Genomic DNA, 10,760 nt, shown 5'->3' on the forward strand with positions numbered 1-10,760 from the left:
CCAATGAAACCATGTATTCTCGCCTTATTTTCACCACCCAAACATATATATATCCATAAAAACTGTCTATGTATCTATTCCCAGATGCCTTAATCCCGTGAGGGGTGGCCATAAACAAATAGCCTCCATGTCACCCTGTACTCCACCATTTCACTGCCCTGCTCCCAGCTCACACCCCCCTCACATATACCTCTCCACTCCATCCCTCCATCTCATCCTTGGCATCCCTCTCCCTCTACCCCCGTCCACCTCACTCACATACACTCTCCTCTATAGTCTCTCACTCTCCATCCTCTGCACATGGCCAAACCACCTCAGTGTAATTCTCCTAATGCTTCCTATAACATCCACATCCACACCACAACAATCCTTCACGTCCTCATTTGTCAATCTCTCTCCATATGACTCCACATACACCTCTCAAATAACTCATTTTCACAGTTCTCACTCTTGACTTCTGTCCTTCCAACAATGTCCAAGCTTCTCTTCCATACGTTAGAGTTGGTATCACAATACTGTCATGTACGGTAGTAACTTTTTCACTTCCATGCTCACTTTCCTGTTCTTTAACACTGCTTTCAAGGAACCAGGAACCTTTCTTTCTTATTGTACCTCTCAAGCATTTCACCCTCTAAACTTCCATCATCTTATAAAAAATTACATCATCTTATTTGCCGATGATTGTTCTAACCAATAAGCAAAAAAAAAAAAAAAAAAAAGCAAAAGTACAAACAGAAGCACACGAGACCAGTGTGAATAAACATTTAGGAACATCAATCTCACTTCCCAACATCATAGCTCGAATGTTTTCCATCATACCTCTGATAGTTATTACATGATTAGAAAGAGAATTTCATCAGCTTTTTTATAAAGTTTGCGGCTTTTTGATACGATGTTTAGTTTTTGAGATAATAGCTATTAACTAAAAGTAATTTCCTAGAGGGAACTGATTTTTTGTTCACGGTGTGCAAGCGAAAAAGTTCTCTCACAGAGGTTATGTTTTTATTTCATCAGCTTATGCAGAATTTCATGAGCTTTCTCATGGTATCTGCAGATTCTTCATGTGCCTCATACTTTCCGAGTAAATCGCATAAAACTACTGGGTACCCATGTGCTTAATGCACTTTTGTCATGTACGGACAGTAATTGTTATATTCCCGCCTATGTAACAATGAATTTTGTTATTTCATATACATACGTAGAATTTTATGTGCTTCATCATGGTTCTTTCAGGAAATCGATACGTCCAATTCTTTTTGAGTAAATGGACGACAAAGGTAGAATATTCCTCCTAGTGCGCTGCATATTTTGCCAGCAAGCGAGATAATGACACTCTCTTCCCCAGCCTGTACTTAAAAATTATGCTCCCAAAGTTTTTTTTTTTTTTTTTATGGTCATGTACAGATGTAGAATTTTATATGCTTTCCCATAATGTTTTCAAAACATCAATGAGACTGATACATTCTGAGTAGTGTACCTAGATGATAAAGAACAAAATACCTCCTAGCATGCTGTCAATTTTTCCTGCCTCACTCACTCCAACCTATTTCGCTCGCTAGGTTTATTTTGTATTATTCAAAGTATACATGTAAAATTTCATAATCTTTTTTATAGTGTTCTCAGAAACTCAACATGACCACTGGTCTTTTTGCTAGCTGCTGATACTGAAGCTGCACTTACTTCCATCTCATATATGTGTATGTAAAAAACAATACATATTCTGTAAATATAGAAATAGTTCAATATACAAATCAACAAAATACGGATAACTCACTTCTTCTAGAGGTGTCGAACTGCAGGCAGGACCTTGAGGAGTTGAAGATGAGGAGCTATGTAGTGTGTGTGTGTGTGTGTGTGTGTGTGTGTGTGTGTGTGTGTACGCGCCACTATGGAATTAGGGTTTCCTGTTTGGGAGGTTTTTCAGCATCCCGGGATTCCAGGTCAAATCAGGGTCTTTCCTTGGATCCCAGGATTTTCCATATCTGGTCATGTTTGCACTAATTAATGCTATATGTATTATGCTTACCGTACATGCTGTACTAATATAGTGCCTAGATTTTTTATTGGTAATTCATTTTATGCATTATATTACACTAAACCTGAAGCAACATTCTCTTTATTAACTTTCAAACTGAAAGTCTTCAAGAATCTAAATTTCAAATAGACAGGTAGGATTAAACTAAGATGTAAACTGTAAAATGAGACCAATGATTCAACCAGCAGAATTTTAATCTCATTCCTTTAACCATAAAATAAACTCAGATATTTTGAATTTAATTCTATGTTAATTAGAAACATAATATAATTACACACATACTATTTCACTTAATTTCACCACCAAAATAAACTCTAACGTTAATAATTAATATGAAGGCATCAGTATTATAGTTATGTTGTTCCACCTTGTTTAGCCTCAGTCCAGTGGGAGCTTCTGTGTGATGCTCAGTGAACTACCGTAATTAAATAGCCTCAGTCCACTGGGAGCTTCTGTGTGATGCTCAGTGAACTACCATAATTAAATAGCACCAGTCCAGTGGGAGCTTCTGTGTGATGCTCAGTGAACTACCGTAATTAAATAGCCTCAGTCCAGTGGGAGCTTCTGTGTGATGCTCAGTGAACTACCGCATTTAAATAGCCTCAGTCCACTGGCAGCTTCTGTGTGATGCTCAGTGAACTACCATAATTAAATAGCACCAGTCCAGTGGGAGCTTCGGTGTGATGCTCAGTGAACTACCGTAATTAAAACTGCGTATAATAATAATAATGGAAATAGAAATGGCACTCACACTGTCTCAAAGATAGGTTTTAAAATATATAAGACTTATACTCGTACTTTCAGTGCCTTGAATGCTAATCCCACCAAAACATAAAGAGAATAGGCTACTGTATTTGCCTGTGAAAAATAATAGAACAGAATCATTTTGTGTACCCAAGTCATATCCTATATTCCCGTGCAGTCACACTTACTGTAAGAGGTGTTAATGAAATAACTCTTCAAGAAGTACAAACAATCAATACTACCATCAGTCAGCCTTGTTCTTAATTTTGTGATAAAGAGGCCAGCAGCAGTAAATGCCCTTTCGGCTTTAACAGAAGTTGGTGGTACTGAGCTGAGGGCCTGGAATAATTTTTCTAAATCATGTGTTCTCTCGCCCGTTGCCTCAAACACATTAAACTCTTCCCCAATATGTTTGCAATCATACGCCCTTCTGCTTTTACTATGAACCTGTTCTATTGCTGCCTGGAGTTTATCTGTGAGTGTCATTTTTGCATCTACAGCTGTTTCAACATCCTCATTAGATGGTGTCTGCAAAAGGGGCAGTTCCTCTTCATTACCTACTTCAGACATTCTTGATAACATCTTTTTAGCTGCTTCCACGAGGGTAGACTTTGCTGCCAATGCTGGTAGTTCTCTCTCACAATTATCATAGTGTTTTCCACAATGCAAGTATTTCATAAGGCCTACAAGAACTTTACTCCTCCTTTCATTTATTCTTCTGAGCAGGGAATATTTCAGCTTAACCGAAACTGGAGAATTCTGCTCATTCAATTCATTTAATATGAATGAAAATACACCCTCAGCACTAAGAAGAGTTGTACCTCTGCTACTCAACTTTTCTACCCCAACTTTCACTGGTAGCTTTTACCAAGACTTTCAGTACCACAAATTCACTGTTTGTAATCTTCATTTCAATATCACAGTCAATCATAGCTTTAGCAATGGAGCATTTTATTTCATGAAATTGCTCCATCATTTCTACTAAGTTGTTCCACCTTGTTTTTTAGTCCAGTTTTAGCATTAATTCTCTTCCATGCTTACTAACAACATGAATCTGCAGCTTCTCGTTCTTTGTGGGTGACCTAAACATTCTTACAATTTTCCCAACTTTTTTTATTGTTGCAAATTTATAGTTTGCTTCATCATTTTCTGGTTCCAATATCATATCACTTACTAATCCATCATCTGATAACACTTCTATTGCTCTACTTAGCTCTTCTTCCTCTTGTTCATCTTCCAAATCCATAGTTTCCTCGCACTGAATCTGGGGACTGGTTTGCATTTCCAAACTATCCAACATACCATTTGCTTTATTGTACGGAACATCACACACAGCTAAGTGTATTTCATAAGCATAACACATATGATGATTTGCCTCAGTGAGTCTCCCAAACTTTACCAGGACACTAGCCCAATCAGTTACACATGCTACTACATCTCATTTTAAGTATACATGAAACTCACCTTATTAACCCCTAAACCGCAGGGTTGTTTTGGTGTGACTTGCGTGTCCCGCTTGGATATTCGTGCTCCGACAGACTTTCTAAAAATATTTGCCAAAAATCAGTTATTAGTCCTAGAATATTATAATTAAATATGCTTATGACACAAACCATCAGCCTTCTCCTGGGATGTTTGTTGAGCCTTCGTCGAGTACCGTAGGACTTGTGGAGACCTCTGAAATTGGGTAACGAAGTCTCCACTTTACACTTCCCGACACCCCGTAATACGATTACCACAGCTTGATATTATCACTAGAAACACTATTCTATGATTTTCAAATAGTTTGGAATCCATACTCCGAAAAAAAACACTGTGAAAGCAATGAAAATTATGAGCGCGTACGAGCCTCCCACTTGTGCTCGTTCCCCGCTGGTATTCTGTCGTTTATTATTCATAAAAACACTCACACATTATATTCCTATTACTATATGACATATATATACAGTCTTTATCCATAAGTTTCCTTCAGTAATAGTAGTTTATTGTCACTGTAGTCATTCAATTTCTCTTTCAGTAAAATATGTAGAGATCCAAGGTTTCACTTTCACTGTCATAACTTCATGTATTTGCACTCATATTCTTATATTACTAATTATTTCTATTTCTATTTACATTTTCTATTGTATTTTCAATATTTTCACTTCTGTTTTATTTACACTATGTTATGCACTGTCACTTGCAGTAACGTATGAAACTATATTACCCTGTTCCATCATATTTACATCCATTGGTTTCACTTGCTATTTACACATTATTTACATATTATTTACACTTTATTTACATGTTCCACTTGCACTTTTAGAACTGCTTTAGGCTGTGGTAATAAAAAAAGCAGGTAATGTAGAGAGGAACCTGGCACTCAGTGCACTGCCAAGAGGTGCATTTGTGTTCAGGTGTGCGTCGGGTGGTATGTGCACACACCTGGTACCTGTGGATCGCAGCCTTCCTTTTGGTTGTGGCAGCCATTTCCACCAGTCTGTGCTGATCCATGTACGCCCTCTACTTAAGTCTGTCAGGAAGTCTTACTGCATGGCGCCTTGGAGTTGCTGCTGTCCCCCTACCATATCTCTCAAGCAGCTGCTGAACACAAGTCCTGGCGAACAACCTCAGGGAAAAGGACTTGGGTGGCTTTACCTTCATCTTGTACCGGATGAAGGCATTCAGCATCGTCTTGTCAATAAGATGCAGAAAAACTTTCCTGTACCACCTAGTATTCTTCCTGAGGCAGCCGATCTCTCCAATCATCATGTCGGACTTGTCCACCAGCCGCATGTTGATATTATAGTCGATGACAGCATCAGGTTTCATCACAGGTTCGCCTGTCCTACGGTCGACCTTCTCACTGTCTTTCATTTCCCCCATATGTACAGTAGTGAGCATGTGCACGATCCTCTTGTCATGCCACCGTATTGCCAGCATCTTCTCAGACTTGCGTAGGTGCACTTCTCCTCACTGCGAGTTTCCTGCCTCGGGGAATTTTGGGAAGTGGGGATGATTGCTCTTCACAGTGCCGCAGGAGCTGATGCCGTGCTCTGAAAGATATTTAGCAAGTTTTGGTACTGTATAATAGTTGTCAGTATACAGCACATGATTTTCCCACCAAAAAACCTTTCAAACAGTACTTTCACTACACAGCCTGAGAAGCCAAGGGAGTGTGTTTTGTCCAGATCGACAGTGCTGGCTGAAGTCAAGGATGTATCCCGTCTTACAGTCACACAGTACAAAGAACTTGATTCCAAAAAGATGGTGTTTACTTGGAATGTACTGTACACACCTAAGACGTTCTCTGAACAAAACCAAGGATTCGTCTATGACAACCTTCTGAAAGGGGTGGAAGAATGACATAAACTTATCCCTCAGTCTGCTCAGAATCTCCCGAATCTTCCAGAGTGGGTCGGTTGGGGAAGGTACATCGTTGTTGTCGAAGTGCTGGTTTCCCATGATGTTCTGGAAGCGATCTCTGGCCATGTACTTATTGAAGGTGGGTGAGGGTAGTAAGGGGTCCATTGACCAGCATTCTTCAAATTCATGCTTCTTTGGGTGTGGCATGAGAAGCATGAGGGCGAAGAACACATACAGCTCCTGCACTCCCAGCATGGTCCACTGTTGCATCTTCACTGCACCTGCACCACTTGCAGCATGTTGTGATTCGTACCTGTTAGTCTCATCACATATGTGCTGCATGACTTCGTCATCTAGGAAGGCCAAAAGGAAGTCCACACACTCAGCATCCTCGTCAAGAGTGAAGGCAGGCTGTATCCCTGAGGAACTCTCATCGAAATGGAGTTATTGAGGGACGAAATTGGAGCCTTCTGTCCACACGAAGGCGTCCAGGATTCCCTGTCGTGGCGGTGTAGGGTGGGTGAGGGTGGAGGGTGGCTGTGAGGCTGACTGAGCTGTTTCAAGGTCACTCTGACTGACCCTAGGTTGCCGTGTAGCACTAGCAGCCCTTACTCTAGTTGCTACTCTACTTTTACGAGTCAGGGATTTACCTCGTCCCCTATGACCTACCTTCGCTGTAGGTGCTGGTGGAGACTCCGACGACAAAGACTCAGGAGAAAATTCCGCTGAAGATGAGGAAGAAATTAGTGAAATGGAGCTGGGGGAGTGGCGAGGTGATTCACCTCGGGACTCATGGTGGGCTGGGTCATGCAGGGCCATTGTTTCGGGGCTAACCCACCGCCTTTTCACTCCCTTCCCAAATTCCTTCCCTTGCTGCACTAAGGGCTCCTTTCCCTTGGAGCTAGGGACAACTTGGGACACTGAAGCACTCGTACTAGGAGTTTCTGTAACGATTTCCTCCCCAGGCTCATCACACGATTCACCCAAAGGATCAAAGTACCTATCCATCATTATCATAGATAATTCTGCCAGTTCACGTTCCACTGCTGGGTCATTAAGTCCTTTACTGCTTCCCACACAAGTTTTTCTAGGGGTAGAGGTCACAGGGCCCTTTGCAATGGGCGCAGAAAAGGCGGAAATGGCAGGGCACGAGTGCGACATGGTTTCACCTCAGAAGACAACAAGGAACTGATTCCTGCTGTGTATATGGGAAGGCAAGGGTTGACAATGTCAAGAGTGACAGCTGCTAATTTTCATGCTTTGAAATGATTGGTAGGAAATCTCAACAATACATAAAAGATAGGTAGTTCCAGGTGAATATAAATATCACTTAGGCTTCTCCCTTCCTTTCATATATTATATATTTTTATTACGCGAATAGATAATACGGCATATTTCAAGGGGAAATTACCGGTGGAAAATAGCGAATGAGTGCACGTGAGGTGTTGTCAGGTGATAATTAGCCAATTCCAGGTGTATGGCACTATCAGTTACCTTATTTTTTTTTTCGTATATATTATTTTGTATAAGAATAGGGCATAGGGCTTATTTCAATGGATGAAATCAGTGGAAAATTCCGGGGAAGATTTGCTTAGCGCAGTGCAGCCGGGCAGGCGAGAGGAGAGGGTAATGGAGGGGAGGTAGGGAGGGGAGTCAAGAACAGGGAGAAATGGCTAAATTGTCAACAATGGATGGGAGTACAGATGAGATTAGGAGTGCTGACTAGTGTTGGACATTGGCAGTACTGATAGATGATTCAAGCCACCACTTGTAAGCCTGGGAGAATTCAAAATAACACAGAATCACAAAAGTGACACCCCGCGGTATGATCCATTGCGCCCGAGCATCACAAAAGTGACTCCCCGTGGTTAAGGGGTTAACCACCTAAACTGCAGTTTCTGCTGGAAATGAACCCACGATTCTCACCATTCCAAAATTTCAAAAGGCTTCACTAGACGCAAGTTGATGTTCAAAGTAATGCTTGTTTTTCAGTGAAGTATACTGATCCAGAGATTATCTAAACCTGAACCCAGCATTTTGTCTTTTGTTAATATCAGATATCACCCTTTCTAATGCAACACTGTACTTCTTGTGTACAAGATCTTGGATTCTGAGGCAAGCTCTATCCCTTTTCTAGCACTGACTTTTTTATGAACTCACTCTTTTTGTGACTGCATTTATGGAGAATCCATCTATTGCTGCCAGCTTAGCAATTATTTCCTCCCTGGTCTCCTTTTTCATAAATTCAGTTATCTTTTGTTGTATAGGCTTTCTCTTTACTTCAATTGTATCAGTGCACTCTTTTTCTGCAGGACGCTTAAGATCTTCAGCTTTCTCAATTGAATGTTTGATTTTTTAAATGATGGATCATACCACTGGTACACCATCCCTTGCATTTTATCACTGCATGACACTTTCTACGTTTTGATGATTCATCAGTTTTCAGTGTCAAAATATTGCCATGCATATGACTCATTCCATGATAATTCAGTCATTAATGTAGCATTATAGAATTTCAGAATTATATATGATTTCCTGAAAAAACAATAAATATTATGCACATCATTAACCCGCCCCATCCCGGAGATGTGAATTCACGTCCTCACATGATGTGCACTCATATCCCGGAGATGTAAATTAACGCAGCAACATTGCAAGGTCCCTAATTTGCACAACTTTCAATTTTCGCGAGTGATTTTTGGCACGTATACATGGGATACCTTCCTCTATTCCTCTACAAGATGCCAAGGAGGAACAATGCCTTACACTGCATAACCTCTCCCCTCCCCCTGCACGCCATTGTCTCGGCAATTCACCTGTTACCAGTGACCTGGCCAATAAAGACATTCAGGGCCAGAGTGATTCCCCAATCGATGACAATGTGGAGGACAAAGTTTACATAGCATTAGAGGAAGAAACAGAAATGATGATCAGGTAATGGGGGAAAAAAAGGTCATGAATGGTGATGAGTTAGTGAGTGTAACAATGCTTATAATGCCTATATTACTGCTTGAAAACCAATATACTCTTGTACTACATATAAATTCGTACCAAGTAAATAAATAAATACTGTTTATGAGTGGATAAAATGGTTACCCTCCCATAGAACTCGTTTTCTTTGGTGCCAGCCTGTTAGAAAACCCAGTCAGGTAAGGAGGTACTCATACCTGTATCGAGTATTTTAAACCTCATGTGAGCGATTTCTCCATGAATTTTCGATGTTTCTCACCAAAAGCGAATGTTTGAGCCTGAAAAAAAAAGGTCCAAAAATGTCGGGACTGGGGCGTACCACTGCCCAGAAAACGTCAGGATGGGGCGGGTTAACTTACCGTATCAGCTGCAGCTCACATGATAAGTCACGTCCCCCTATCACTCCCATCACTATCATGCAAACCATGATGCACCATAATCATCATTACAGTACATCATGGGCAAGACAATAACACACCTATTCAGCCCGAGTGGTAAAATTTGACTGTGAACAAACACCATCACCGTCACTCAAGCAGCCAATATAGAGGTGGAGAGAAGCCCAGAAGTGTACAGGAACAGTACAGGCTACTTCTGTCAGACTGACTCTGACTCTCTCTCTCTCTCTCTCTCTCTCTCTCTCTCTCTCTCTCATGCATTTTTGTACTTAACTTAGTGTAAATTGGAGGTAAACAATAACAGTAAGAATCCCGGATTTGAACAAAATTCCCAGGAAGTAAAGCAGGATTATTTAAGGTTAGGATCCCAGGAAGGAAACCTTATATGGAATACTGTACTTTGATCGGCATGGTACTGTTCGAAGTAATCACCCACGCAAGAAGGTACATCACATACAGGACACATGTGATGTGTGTCCCTCCTCATCTTCGCCAGGGCACACAAGGCACATTTGATCCTCCTCCGGTTTGGGATCCTCTCCCGGTGATGGCCCAGTGTGCGGTTCAACCAGACTGTGTCATCAATTACTCGATGATGCTTGGTTGGATGTCCTTCCTGCGTTCCCTGGCCCTGTCTTGCTGGAGGTGTACCTGCAGGGCCAGGCATGGAAGCGGTGGCAGGTTCTCCCGATGGACCAGGAACTGCAGGTGATGGTGGTGTTGCCACTTGTGCTGGTGCTGCTACAGGTGCCGAAACTGGCTGCCGAGTGCCAGCTCGAGGTGCTGCTGGCTGTCGGGTTGAAAGGTCAGGGGCATGGCGGATGACATGCCCTGATGCGGATGAATCCTCTTCATGAAATTGCAGGAGCTTGAGGATTATCTGCTTCAGAAAGTCAAGGAGAGTCACTGTCCCGCATGAACATTTATTGTATAAGGCAAACGCATTGAAGATGGTCATTTGGATGAAGTAAAAGGTGATCTCCGTCCACTTCACGGTTTGCCTTTGGATGGGGTAATACTGGATCATTGGTCGAAATGATCCACCCCACCCATGTGCCAGTTGTAGTCATCCACCATGATGGGCTTGTCCACAACCTCCTGGACATAGGTTGTTCTCCCATCAGGAGCCCTGACCTTCCCTCAAACCTGCTTTGGGACAGTGTCTGTGCTGTGGAAGGTTGACACCATGTTGACGATGCACTTATCCTTTCACAGCAGTACCATCACATTGTCCTTGTGCCTTTCTGCCACACCCATCTCTTGCAGAC

General features: G+C 41.7%; 2 pseudogenes; both read right to left on the minus strand.

Moving 5' to 3' along the window:
• Positions 1 to 2,941: 2,941 nt before the first annotated feature.
• Positions 2,942 to 6,943, minus strand: LOC145392451 (uncharacterized; annotated as a pseudogene).
• Positions 6,944 to 8,008: 1,065 nt separating this feature from the next.
• Positions 8,009 to 10,519, minus strand: LOC145392452 (uncharacterized; annotated as a pseudogene).
• Positions 10,520 to 10,760: the final 241 nt, after the last annotated feature.

The sequence above is a fragment of the Coenobita brevimanus genome, chromosome 22, assembly GCF_032717465.1.
Source record: "Coenobita brevimanus isolate Jiangsu-jjx chromosome 22, ASM3271746v2, whole genome shotgun sequence".
Taxonomy (NCBI): Eukaryota; Metazoa; Arthropoda; class Malacostraca; order Decapoda; family Coenobitidae; genus Coenobita; species Coenobita brevimanus.